Here is a 13,348-nt window from a genome sequence, read left to right on the forward strand (position 1 = left end):
TTACATCAGCTGAGACCTTTTTATGTTTTTGAAGGCTGTGCCAGAAGTAGAACTAAATCCTTAATCCTTAATAAGCTTAGCTCCTTAACTGTAGCCTGGTCTCCCCCTCCCCCGCCCCGTGCCCCCCCCTTTTTTTTGTATATTTAAGATATTAAAGATCTCAATAAATGCACAATAGCTGGTTGATTATAAGTTTTAAATTTCTATATTTATAAATAATACAACACTTTAGTTGGAAGAGTACTCATTGAATACATTGCCTTCTAAGAGGATTTGCTGAGTCACTTGATTCAGTTTGTGATCCCTTCAGCACTTTTAGGGAACTTAAACATTGTTTCTGTGAAGCAACAGCAAAGCTGTAATTGTGTCCCATAAGCACATTTTTGACTCCTACTTGCAACTCTTGATTTCCACTCATGAGCTCTTCCAACATTTTATGTCTGTTTACCCAAGACAGTTTGCCCACGTCAGAGGGTTATGAGAATCAAGTGATTCTCTTCCCCTGTCATTTCTCTCCCAGAGTTATTAGTGCTCGCAGCTTTACTTCAGTAAGCATTTTTCTAATCATTTGACTTCTTGTTGATACTGTGCTTATCTATGTCTTATTGCAGATCAAAAAGTGATAATACTAAAGGACACAAATATTTCACTGTTTCTGGAAGTCTTTGTTATAATTGAAGGCCCTCAGAAGAAAAAGTTTCTGGAGATGATGATAGGGTCTAACACTTACTGAATACTGTGTGCCAAGCAGTAATCTGAGCACTTTATGTGTATTAACTCATTTTGTCCTCAAGCCACCACATGGTAGTTTCTATAATTGTCCTTTTCAGGAAATAGAAGTACAGAGAATTTAACTAACTTGCCCAAAACTGGCAAAGCAGACAACTAGACTTTGAACCACCGTACTGTTCTCTCCTAAAATAGTAAGAGAAAGGAGGTGGGAAGAAGAGTGGAGCTGGGGCAGTCTAAACAAAATTTGACATTTGAATATGGCATTTAATTAGGTATTACTATCATCCCTGATATGTGTGAATTTTTTGATTCTTCAAATAATGTTTTATTCTCCCAGCACATATATCTAATATTTTTATGATACCTATTAAGTATAGATGTTTTGATCAGTTTCTGCTAAGTTTCAGTTCTTAATAGCAGTCATTTTTCTATAAGATCTAAAATATATCTCTGTTCATACCTGTTATGTATACTTTTAACTATGTGTCTGTGCTACTGCAGCACCACACAAAATCATCCCCATGCTGTCATGCCTTTTCAGTTATAGGTGGCACAAGAAAATTTTCATTTAAAATTTATTTTCCTAAGTAGAGAAAGAAATAAAAGGTGTTCCTGCTTATATTTTTCCATAACTATGGAGGTTGTAGTAGATAGCAAAACCTCCTTTGCATCAAAATTGGCAAGATCAGGTCTAATCTACCAATACCCTAATAAATATAAGCAAAACTATGTAAGAAAATTGATGCTAAAATAACTCTAGTAAACCTGTGCCTTAAGGCAGAGAAAAGGAACAGTTATGTTGCTGTTATATCTAAGGTACTTTGTTTTTACCACAATTTAATTTAGATAATTGTCTCATTGTCCTTGTGTATGTAAATATATTCATTATTCAGATATAGCCACAAAGCAGGAAGTGTTTAAGGAGTAGTATGGAAAGTCCTTTTGTCATTCATTCTGTTTGTAACTAGGACGCCATATAGTAAGGTCACAAAATGAAAACAAGATTCCTAGTTTGTGAGTTATAACAGCCTGGATGGACTAAGATAAAGGATTAACAATCCAAATGCCTACCAACTAATAATAAATAAAATGTGGTATATTCATACAATGAAATATTATTTGATAATAAAAAGAATAATATATTCATATCTGCTGCAACACTGATGAACCTTAAAAACAGTATGCTAAGTAAATTAGTCCAGTCACAAAAACTCACATTGTATGATCTGGACATATGAAATGTCCAGAATAGGCAAATCTGTAGAGGTAGAAAATAGATTATTGGCCGCCTAGGGAAAGGGTTTAAGGAAGGATTGGGAGGTGACAGCTAAAGAGGGTAGGATTGAGGAGGTGGTAATGAAAATTTTCTGAAATTGATTATGATATTGGACACACAGCTCTATGAATATACTAAAAGCCACTCAATTGTACACTTAAAATGGGTGAATTATATGGTATGTGAATTAGATCTCAAATAAAGCTGTTTTTTAACTTAGTGGCTTAAAAATAAACAATTAGCTTATTATCCTCACAATTTTGGGAGTCAGGAATTTGGGCAGGGCACACAGGAACAGATCATATCTATTCTACCATGACTGGATCCTAAGTGGGGATGACTCGACTGACGTGTTGTTGGTGTGACTCAACTATGATCATATCCTTTGGTATGCTGCATGCAACCAGCTTGCACTAACTTCTGGAAAAGTCAACTGTGCATATCCCAACTCTCCCTTCAGTGGCATGACATAATTAATAGTTGTCATTGGTCGTGGTGGGAGTATTTATATCATGAAAATTAGAAAATACCACAAATTACAATTTCTTGATTTGATTGTAAGAGCCAAGTACAAAGAAAAAATGAGAGAATGACATCAGAAGTCTCTGTAAAAGAAGCTTGTGATCATTTTTTGCTTTTTTTCCCCTTTGTTTAAGATTTTAACATAAGAAATATTGGCTCTCCCTAGGATGACAGAATGGAAATTAAGACTAGAACATGGGCAGTAAGGCAGCTCTGTGCCAACCTGTGCCTTAGGTCTTCCATGTGACCTGTTCTTTCAGAAAAGTAAAGATGGTGGCTTAAGTTGAGAGTATCACAGAGCACCCTGAAAAGCCCAGGAATCTGTCATTTACTCTAAAAGGTTAGCAGTTAATCATTTTATCCCTGAATTAAACTTGGATCTGCTCACCCACCGGCTGTAAAGCCAGTCTAATGACACTAGATTATGGTGAAGGGAAGTGCAACATTTTATTGAGTGTGGTCAGCTTGTGCTCAAAAGCCTCAAACTCCTGATGGCTTTAAGGGAAAGGTTTTCAAAGACAAGGTGAGAGAGAGAGTTATAAGATGTCTGACCAACTTGTGAACATACTTCTGATTGGTTAGTGGTGAGGCAAACTGGAATCAACAGTATCAACCTTCTGTTCCAGCCGGTCTGGGATCTATGTGTTTGTGGTCAGCATGCAGTTTAACTTTTTACACCTGGTGGGGGTTTTAGTATGTGCACAATAGCTAAGGGATATGACTCACAATAAAGGACTGAAATGGTAAGGACCTAACAGAAGCAGAAAATATTAATAAGTGGCAAGAATACACAGAAGAATTATACGATAAAAGGTCTTAATCACCTGGATAACCACAATGGTGTGGTCACTCACCTAGATCCAGACATCCTGGAGTGTGAAGTCAAGTGAGCCTTAGGAAGCATTACTACAAATAAAGCTAGTGGAGGTGATGGAATTCCAGTTGAGCTATTTCAAATCCTAAAATATGATGTTGTGAAAGTGCTGCACTCAATATGTCAGCAAATTTGGAAAACTCAGCAGTAGCCACAGGACTGGAAAAGGTCAGTTTTCATTTCAGTCCCAAAAAAGGGCAATGCCAAAGAATGCTCACACTGCTTGTACAGTTGTGCTCATTTTGGATGCTAGTAAGGTTATGCTCAAAAATCCTTCAAGCTAGGCTTCAGCAGTATGTGAACCGAGAACTTCCAGATAGACAAGCTGGATTTAGAAAAGGCAGGAGGAACCAGGGATAAAATTGCCAACATTCATTGGATCATAGAGAAAGCAAGGAAGTTTCATGCTTTCTCTGAAAGCATGAAGCAGATGAAACATTTGTTTCATTGACCATGTTAAAGTCTTTGACTATGTGGATCACAACAAACTGGAAAATTCTTAGAGATAAGAATACCAGGCCACCTTGCCTCTCTCCTAACAAGTTTTGTATGTAGGTCAAGAAGCAACAATTACAACCTTAACGTGGAACAGATGACTGATTCAAAATTGGGAAAGGAGTACGTCAAGGCTGTATATCATCACCCTGCTTGTTATGTGAAATGCCAGGCTGGATGAATCACAGGCAGAATCAAGACTTCTGGGAGAAATATCAATAACCTCAGATATGCAGATAATATCACCCTAATGGCAGAAAGTGAAAAGGAACAAAAGAGCCTCTTGATGAGGGTGAAAGAGGAGAGTGAAAAGGGTGGCTTAAAACTCAGCATTCAAAAAACAAAGATCATGGCATCCAGTCCCATCACTTTATGGCAAATAGATAGGGGAAAAATGGAAGCAGTGATAGATTTTATTTTCTTGGGTTCCCAAGAAACGGACGGTGACTGCAGCCTTGAAAATAAAAGATGCTTGCTCTCTGGAAGGAAAGCCATGACAAATCTAGATAGCATATTAAAAAGCAGAGACATCACTTTACCAACAAAGGTCCATATAGTCAAATCTCTGGTTTTTCCAGTAGTCATGTGTGGATGTGAGAGGGACTATAAAGAAGGCTGAGCAATGAAATACTGATGCTTTCAAATTATGGTGCTGGAGAAGACTGTTGAGAGTCCCTTGAACAGCAAGGAGATCAAACCAGTTAATCCTAAAGGAAATCAATCCTGAATATTCATTGGAAGGACTGATGCTGAAGCTCCAATACTTTGGCCACCTGATGGGAAGAGCCAACTCATTGGAAAAGATCCCAATGCTGGAAAAGTTTGAAGGCAAAAGGAGAAGAGGGCAGCAGAGATGAGATGGTTAGATAGCATCACTGAATCAATGAATATGAATTTGAGCAAACTCTGGGAGGTGGTGAACGACAGGGAAGCCTGGCCTGCTGCAGTCCATGGGGTTTCAAAGAGTCAGACACAACTTAGTGGCTGAACAACAACAACGTGACTCACAATATTATCTTTAGCCCTTGAGAAGGAACCGAAGATCCTTGACTTTGTTTAGTGGTTAAAATATTTTTATTTTGCCATGTTTGACTGTTTTCCTTTGTTTCTAGATTTTCTGACTTGTCTGGTTAAATGTGCTCTTTGGAACGGGGAAGGCCTAGGAGGCTAAAATTTTCTTAGAAACAAGAGGTAGGCAGAGGAGATGGAGGCATTTTTCCTGGGAAGGCCTCATAGGTTTGTGCTTGATTACAGTTTCAAATAGTGTATTTCAAATGTCAAGTTTTTGCAGTGGAAAGTGAAGTCAGCACAATTAGGATCCCTTTGGTGAGCCTCTGGTCCATGTTGAAGATACGATCCTTTGGGTTGATCTCTTCAGAAGTTCCTACTACTTTACCTCTATGTTTGGGAGAGTATAAAATCTGAATTGAATCACCAAGTGTGTTCTGGCCAACAGATTGCCATACACTTAAAAGTAGTGTTTTAAAACTATATCTTCATTTTTAAAAGACCCTGTTTTATGTACCTGCTATATGCAAGGCTCTGTCCGCTCTCTAAGGAGGTTCATGGAAAAAGAAGCTAAAATGTAAGTTGCAGAAAGCCTGTGGAGGGAGGGGTGTGGTTGTATGTGTTGCTTTTGTTTATATTTTTCTTTTTGGTAGGTATATTTGGACATAGGCTGATTAGTTTGAAGGAATCTGGAAAACATGGTTTCTGTACTCAAATTTCAAGCAGTATATATCAAATGCCAAATTTGTTTTGACAAAACCTTTATACACTTACTGTGGACAGAAATTCTTTATTTTCTAATTGAAATAGTTTTTATTTATTATTGATGTCAACCAAACTGCTGTCTGTGTTCTCCATAGTTTACAGTTAGTTAGGATTAGACAGGCTCGATAAGGTTAAGGGGTGAAAGTATCGATACCTACAGTGCAAAGATGCCTAACCCTCTTCAGAATCTGCTCAAATGGAAGCACTGCCACTCAGCGCTGCTAATGACCTCATTGGGCTTTCCCAGCCCCTTCATATGGTTCTAGTAAATTTGAAAATACTAAGATAAAACTTTATGAACCTATTTGACAGGTTGTCTTTGAGGGAGGAGATGAAGGAAATTACTAAATCTTCTCCCTTATCTTTTGTAGCAAATAGCTACAGAGATCTTTCCAACATGGAAGGAGTTCAAGATTTGAAACACGTCCGTATTTGTGCATTGCCTCAGGATAAAATACCTTGGCTTACTAGACCCCTCATTTTCTTGGCTTTGCTTTCTTCTCCAGCCTCATCTCATCTTGACTTCATACCTGCACTGAGGGGCTTTGCTTTCTTTACCCAGTTCATCTGACACACTTGGAAATTTCAGTTCCAAGCTTTCAAACTTGCTATTCCCTCAGCCAAGAACATTCCTTCCCCATTCTCTTCCTTTTCCCTCCAACTACCTTCTTCACCTCCTCCAAAAATAACCCTTCCTTGAAACTTTGATTCTAGTTTTCATTTCCACTTTTCTGTCATTGTTGTTGTTTTTTGTCACACCTCGTGGCTTAGGGGATCTTAGTTCCCCCACCAGCGACTGAACCTGGGGCCTCAGCAGTGAAAGCACAGAGTCCTAACCACTGGACCACCAGGGAATTCCCCCAGTTTTTGTTCATGTGAGGTGCTACTCTGTCTGCTCTGAGGGTACCCTGCCCTGCTGCTTCCATGGTACATAAATTGGCAATACTGCATTTTATTTATTTTTTTGTCAGTAGCTCTTAGGTAGGATCAGTCTGTTTATCACACCATTGTACCTCTAGCAACCAGCTCCATGCATCCTAAATAAGAGGCGTTCAACACAAATCTGTTGAGTAAATGAGTAAACAAATGGCTACTGGGTGTTTTTACTAAACCAGAACATTTGGGTAAGTCCCAAGTGTCTCTACGTATCAGTCATCCATTCTTGGCCGTACTGCCAACTCGCACCTGTTTTTCCGTGGGGACCATTCACTCAGTAATAGAATTCCTGTAACAGGACCTTGCCATGCCATCCGCAAGCACATCTACAAACCCTCCTGTTACTGCCATTGGGATTTGCTGCCTAACACATGGATCATGAATTGTAAGACACTATATTTTGTTGCAGAATTAATGGAAGGTGCTTGCTTAATAAGGTAGCCAGCAGAGTACCTTTTACAGTTTCATTGATAGATGTGTGTTGATAACGACAATAAAACTGAGGGGAACCTCCAACAGCTCCTCCGTATTTCTCCTAGTAGATCAGGCATGAATATTGTTGGTCACACTCTTATCAGTTGCTCCTCTGACCAGTTCCCACACAGAGATGGAATCAGGGAGCTCAGTAATTCTGATATCAGCACTATCAACCTCTGTTAGCTCTGGGGCCTTTTTTGACCTCACCTCAACCCCACTCTTACCCATGCAAAAATCATAAGGTGTCTAGGAATGAAAAAGATTAGGGGCCTTTGAAAACCAGAGTTGGGTAAGTCTGGGATAGGGGAATTGAACTGCTCTTTTGGAAATCTAGTTGCTGAAGATTCTTTATCTGAAAATCATTCATACTCAATGTAATGGGTCAGAGTACTCCACCTGAAAGAACAATGTTTAATACTGTTTACTGATTTCTGTTATCACTCTTTTGTCTGGAATTAGGAAGTAAGCTTCTCATTGCTGTAAGATTAATTTATTTTTTGTTTTATAAAGGCATTCTGAATCTATAAAAATATTGAATCACTATGTTGTACACTTGAAACATATTATAAGTCAACTAATAAACGAATTTTTAAAAAACATTCTGGTTTTGAGGAGAATTTTGTTTGGGATATAAGAATTAGTCTTTCAGATCTTGGATTTCCATAGCTTATGTGTGCTGTGTGGCCTAGGATATGACACAGGTGGCCATTTTAGGCTATTAATTTCTTTAGTAAAATGATCTCCTTATGTGACTATAGGGGAGTTTATTTCTAAGTGATATAAACAAATGAAGAATGGAAGAGACAAGATAAAATTACTTTAAAATAGATAAAACATTTGATTGTAGTGTGTATAATGAAAACACATGTATGTTTCACCCTCCCCTGAAACATATATATGGGCACAGAAAGCTCATTAAATTGATTGTGTTTCTTATCCTGCACTAACCACAGCAAGATCACACTGAAATCATCTAGGATTGGTCACCATAACAGTACTGTTTATTCAGTGTTTTCCACATGCCTGTAGCTGTGATAAAAACCTCACTTCCATTTTCTCATTTAATCCTCATAACAACCCTGTGAGACAAGTACTCTAATTCCTGTTTTTTCCATGTGAAGAAATTGAAACTCAGCAAAGTGAAGTATCCAGCCAAAATCTCACTGTTCATGATTGACAGCCAATATTCAGCCCCTGGTTTGACTTCAAAGCCTGTGTGTGTATTTTTAACCCCTACAATGCTTTGAATGTTGGGTTGGAGCTGGAGAGAAATTAGTATCCTGATGAGTGAGTGAGTGAGTGAGTGAAAGTCATTCAGTCGTGTCTGATTCTTTTCGATCACATGGACTATACAGTCCATGGAATTCTCCAGTCCAGAATACTGAAGTGGGTAACCTTTCCCTTCAGGGGATCTTCCCAATCCAGGGATCAAACCCAGGTCTCCCGCTTTGCAGGCAGATTCTTTACCACAAGGGAATCCCACAAGAGATTCTGACCCACCGGGGACGCATCCTGATACATGAACATAACTAATTTCTGCTTTTGGAAATTTGCTAACAATAGCTGCACAGGATGTCTTCTGCTTAAAACAACAAAGCTTAGCATTTATATTATACTTTGTTTTCTAAGAGCCTTACTAGACTACTTATTTAATGCAAATGCTTTCTCCTGAGATAGGTAAGCAGTTCCCAAATTTGTCGTGCCATCAGAATCACCCAGGGAACTTGTAAACATGAAAATACCCAGGGCCCCACCCCAGACCTACTGAGTCAGAATCTCCGTGGGTGGGGACTAGCCATCTGATCTTTAATAAGCTGCTCAAGTGATTCTGACACACACAGAAGTTTGAAAATTACTGGGGTCTGTGAAGAGTGGGAAGATTTTTTAGGAATGATGATTCTCAAGTTTATAGACTTGCTTAGGGCTTCACAGTAGTTTGGGAATGACTAAATGATAATTCATGAATTCCAAACCATTATCCTGTCTAAATTCAGTTAATAATTGTTAATTGGCAATGCCTGCATTATGACCTAACACAGTGAAACTGATTGTCATCTCATTCTTCTTTTTTCCTGATTGTTTATTTGTGGTAATAACTAGTACTGTTTTGTATTTGTTGTATCTTTTTCACTTGACATGTGAAAGATATTTCCTGTAACCACTATTAATAAAATCTCAAGCAGTTTAAAACAACAACTGTTCAGACTCCAAATAAAGAATCACAAAATCCCAAGATTAAAGTCATCATGGACAAACCATATGTTACTTGAATTCTTTGTTACAGCATCTCCACCAAGTGGCCTATTTCTGCTAGATAACTGGCTTTTCCTGGGAGCAGTCTCTTCTGTCTGACTTAGAAAGTTCTTCCCTATAATGAGGTGAAATCCATTTATCTAGAGCTTCTGTACATAGGTTCTAGTTCTGACCCGCTTATCAGAACTTCTTACTCAAATCAAATCAGCCAAAACCTTTGGTCAGAAAGTAACTCCCTGATTGTTAGTTTCTGAGAGTTCACAGAATGCCTCTCTGAGATGTTTGTTCCATGGCCAGGTCATCATCTTGTCAGACTGTTTTCTTAGAATTATAGGACTAAATTCATTGATTGATATTTTTAAAATAAATTTTAGTAATTCTTTATGTGGGCATTTATTCATTTATTTATGTATGTATTAATGCATAGTTGATTTACAATGTGTTAATTTTGGTGTACACCAAAATAGTTCAGCGATATATATACATATATATGTGTGTGTGTGTGTATATATATATATATATATAAAATTTTTCAGATTCTTTTCCCTTATAGGTTATTACAAAATATTGAGTATAGTTCCTTGTGCTAAACAGTAGGTCTGTGTTGGTTATCTATTTTATATATAGTAGTTTATACTATAGTAGTTTCTTAAATACCCTATATTTAAATATAGAGGCCCAGTACTCTTGCCTGGAAAATCCCATGGATGGAGGAGCCTGGTAGGCTGCAGTCCATGGGGTCGCTAAGAGTTGGGCATGACTGAGCGATTTCGCTTTCATTTTTCACTTTCATGCACTGGAGAAGGAAATGGCAACCCACTCCAGTATTCTTGCCTAGAGAATCCCAGGGATGGGGGAGCCTGGTGGGCTGCCGTCTATGGGGTCGCACAGGGTCGGACATGACTGAGGCGACTTAGCAGCAGCAGCAGATGACAGGAAAAGGAATGTGATCTTGCATTTTGTTAAAACACTCTAAGTTCCTTTTATGTTAATGTCACTGTTATGATATATTAGATGTAGTAGCCGGATTTAAAGTTTAACATATTTACTTTCTCTGTGCATTGTTCAGATCCTCTAAAAACCTGGTGAAAGAAGGTTTAATCACACATGGAAACAACACTCTATATTAGCATCTACTAGCATAGAAAATCTGCAGTTCAGTTACAGTTTATGGTAAAAGTTAACTATGTCCAAGAGACAGTCCCTTCTCCAGCATCCTTTCTCTGGGGCCAGCATTCTCCTCTGTCTCCTCTGCTGCCTCTAGACTTTTCTCATTCTATCATGTATCTTCTTTCCTGAAATTATTGTGATCTCTTTTTGTCACTTTTAACCAACCTATTCAAGATATTTTGCCACCACTTTTTTAGCCTGTGAGTCTATCTAGGTTCCTACCATCACTGATGACATTTTCAACATTCAAGTTGATTCTTCAGATATAAAACAAAGTACAAGAAAAATCATTTTTTCACTTGTATTTATTAGAGAAGAATATGAACTTACGAACATGCTCTGACAACTGAAAATTACACTATGGGGAACTACCTGTTTAGCAAAAGGAGACTAATTAACACTTGAACTATAATAATATATAGCCTAAAGTCTGATTTTTGGAAAGTTAATAGGCAAAAATATATTGATTCATATCAAACTTTCTTGGGTTAAATCCCACACTAACAGATAAAGTACACTAATTTTATCAGCAAAAAGTAGGAAGAGCAGCAATTGAAAATTATGACCAACTCACGGCACTGCTGACTGTTTCAGACAGCAGTCCATCTGAAAACTGTAGGAATTCTAACTCTCTGCCTCTGCTCATTAATTGTGGGAGCTCAGCAACCTGCCAAGCCCTGTGCAGCTGCCAGCCTTCTTGTGGGATTCTAATTTGGAATCTTCCACATACCAAGGCCAACTCATGTATTAGGCACAGCAGTACGGTGCCTAGGGTGCAGGATGCTTTCAGGAGCCCACAAATGTCTTGATTTCTTTTAAAATAAGGAAAAATAAATAAAACAATAATGGATATACAATAAAGAATCTGCCTGGATTATATTTGTCTTTATATCAATGCAGACATAGAATTACAAAATTTTTTTCATATTTTTGTAATGGAAGAAGAGGTCTACAAAGGCAGGAGTGCCTAGGGCTCTCTGAAATCATGGTAAAGCTTTTATTGTAAGCTCTAATACTCTGCTAATGTTGCTCATGGATACCACATTTTAATGGCTCTTCATAACTCACAAAATAATAGCAATTAATGGTATATGAAATTCTCTGGAGCTGTTTGTCATGTGGTGAGAACTAAAGAAAGAACGTGTATTTCAGCATCTGAGTTGGAGGATCCTGATAGTTCACCCATGAACAGAGGGCCATACTTCAGTGACCACGGCTCTCCCTGACAGGCTAGCCACAGAAAGGAATGTGTTAGAGATTCTGAACCTGAGGCCCTAATCACCCTTGCTAATCAGAATGTGCATTTTAGCAAATCCTCAGGCAATATGTATACATGGGAAAATCAAGAGCACTGTCAGTTTTAGAAGAATCTCTACCTAGGATATATTCTTCATTCTAGTAAGAGACACTTCTCCAAAAGTAATACTGTTTGCTTTTTTAAAAATTCTTTAGCCAACAACTCTACCCATCAAGAAATGAGTAGTTCAGATCTTATAGGAAGCAGAGAAATCTTCCAACAAATGTGGAAAAAGATGGTCAAAAAAGACGGTAAGAAAACTATAAAGCTCTTAGAAGAAAACACAGGGGGAAAGCAGCATGACATTGGATTAGGCAATGGTTTCTTGGATATAATACCAAACAAAAGTAAAAATAAATTAGACTGCATCAAAATTAAAAACTTTCATACATCAAAGGATACTATCAACAGAATGAAAAGGGAACTCATGGAATGGGAGAAATTATTTATAAATCCAATATCTGATAGAGTTAATATCCAGATATTTAACTCCTATAACTCAGCAACAGAAAAACAAATCTCTTGAAAAATAGGCAAGGGATTTGAAGAGACATTTCTTCAACGAAGATATGTACATAGTTAATAAGCACTTGAAAAGATACTCAACATACTAGCGGTCTTGGTCTCTTTGGGCTGCTATAACAAACTTGCACAGACTGGGTAGCTTATAAACAACAGAAATTTATTTCTGGGTAGCTTATAAACAACAGAAATTTATTTCTAACAGTTTTGGAGATTGGTTAGTCCAAAGTCAAGGCATCGACACAGTCTTACTCTGGTGCAGTCCCACTTCCTGGTTGATAGATGGTCATCTTTTCATTGAGTCCCTACATGGTGGGAAGGTCTGAGATCTCTGTGGGGTGTCTGTTATAAGTACACTAATCTCATTCATGATGGCTCTATCCTCATGGCCTAGTCACCTCCCAAAGGCCCCACCTTCTACTACCATCATCTTTGGGAGTTAGGATTTCAACATAACGAATTTTGAGGTGATGTTCAGATCATACCACTGGTCAAATCAAAACCACAGTGAGAACCACTTTTCATCCATTAGGATGGGTTTTAAAACAACAACAAAACCGAAAATAAGTGCTGTGGAGGATACAGAGAAACTGGAACTGCCATGCATTGCTAGTGGGAATGTAAAATGACGCAGCTGCTGGGGAAAAGAATACAGTGCTTGCTCAAAATATTAAACATAGAATTACAATATAATTCAGCAATCCCACTTCTGGGTATATACTCAGAAAAAGCGAAAGCAGGGACTTGAATAGATATTTGTACACCCGCATTCATACTGCCATTATTCACAATAACTAAAAGGTGGAAGCAACCCAAAAGTCCATCGACAGATGGATTAAAAAGAAATGTAGTACAAAATACAGTGGAATATTATTCAGTCTTATAAAGGTAGAAAATTATGACACATTGAGCCAACTCATTGGAGAAGACCCCAATGCTAGGAAAGACAGGGCAGGAAGAGAAAGCAACAGAGGATGAGATGGTTGGATGGCATCACCAACTCAATGGACATGAGTTTGAG

Source organism: Odocoileus virginianus, chromosome 6 (genome assembly GCF_023699985.2).
Source record: "Odocoileus virginianus isolate 20LAN1187 ecotype Illinois chromosome 6, Ovbor_1.2, whole genome shotgun sequence".
NCBI lineage: Eukaryota > Metazoa > Chordata > Mammalia > Artiodactyla > Cervidae > Odocoileus > Odocoileus virginianus.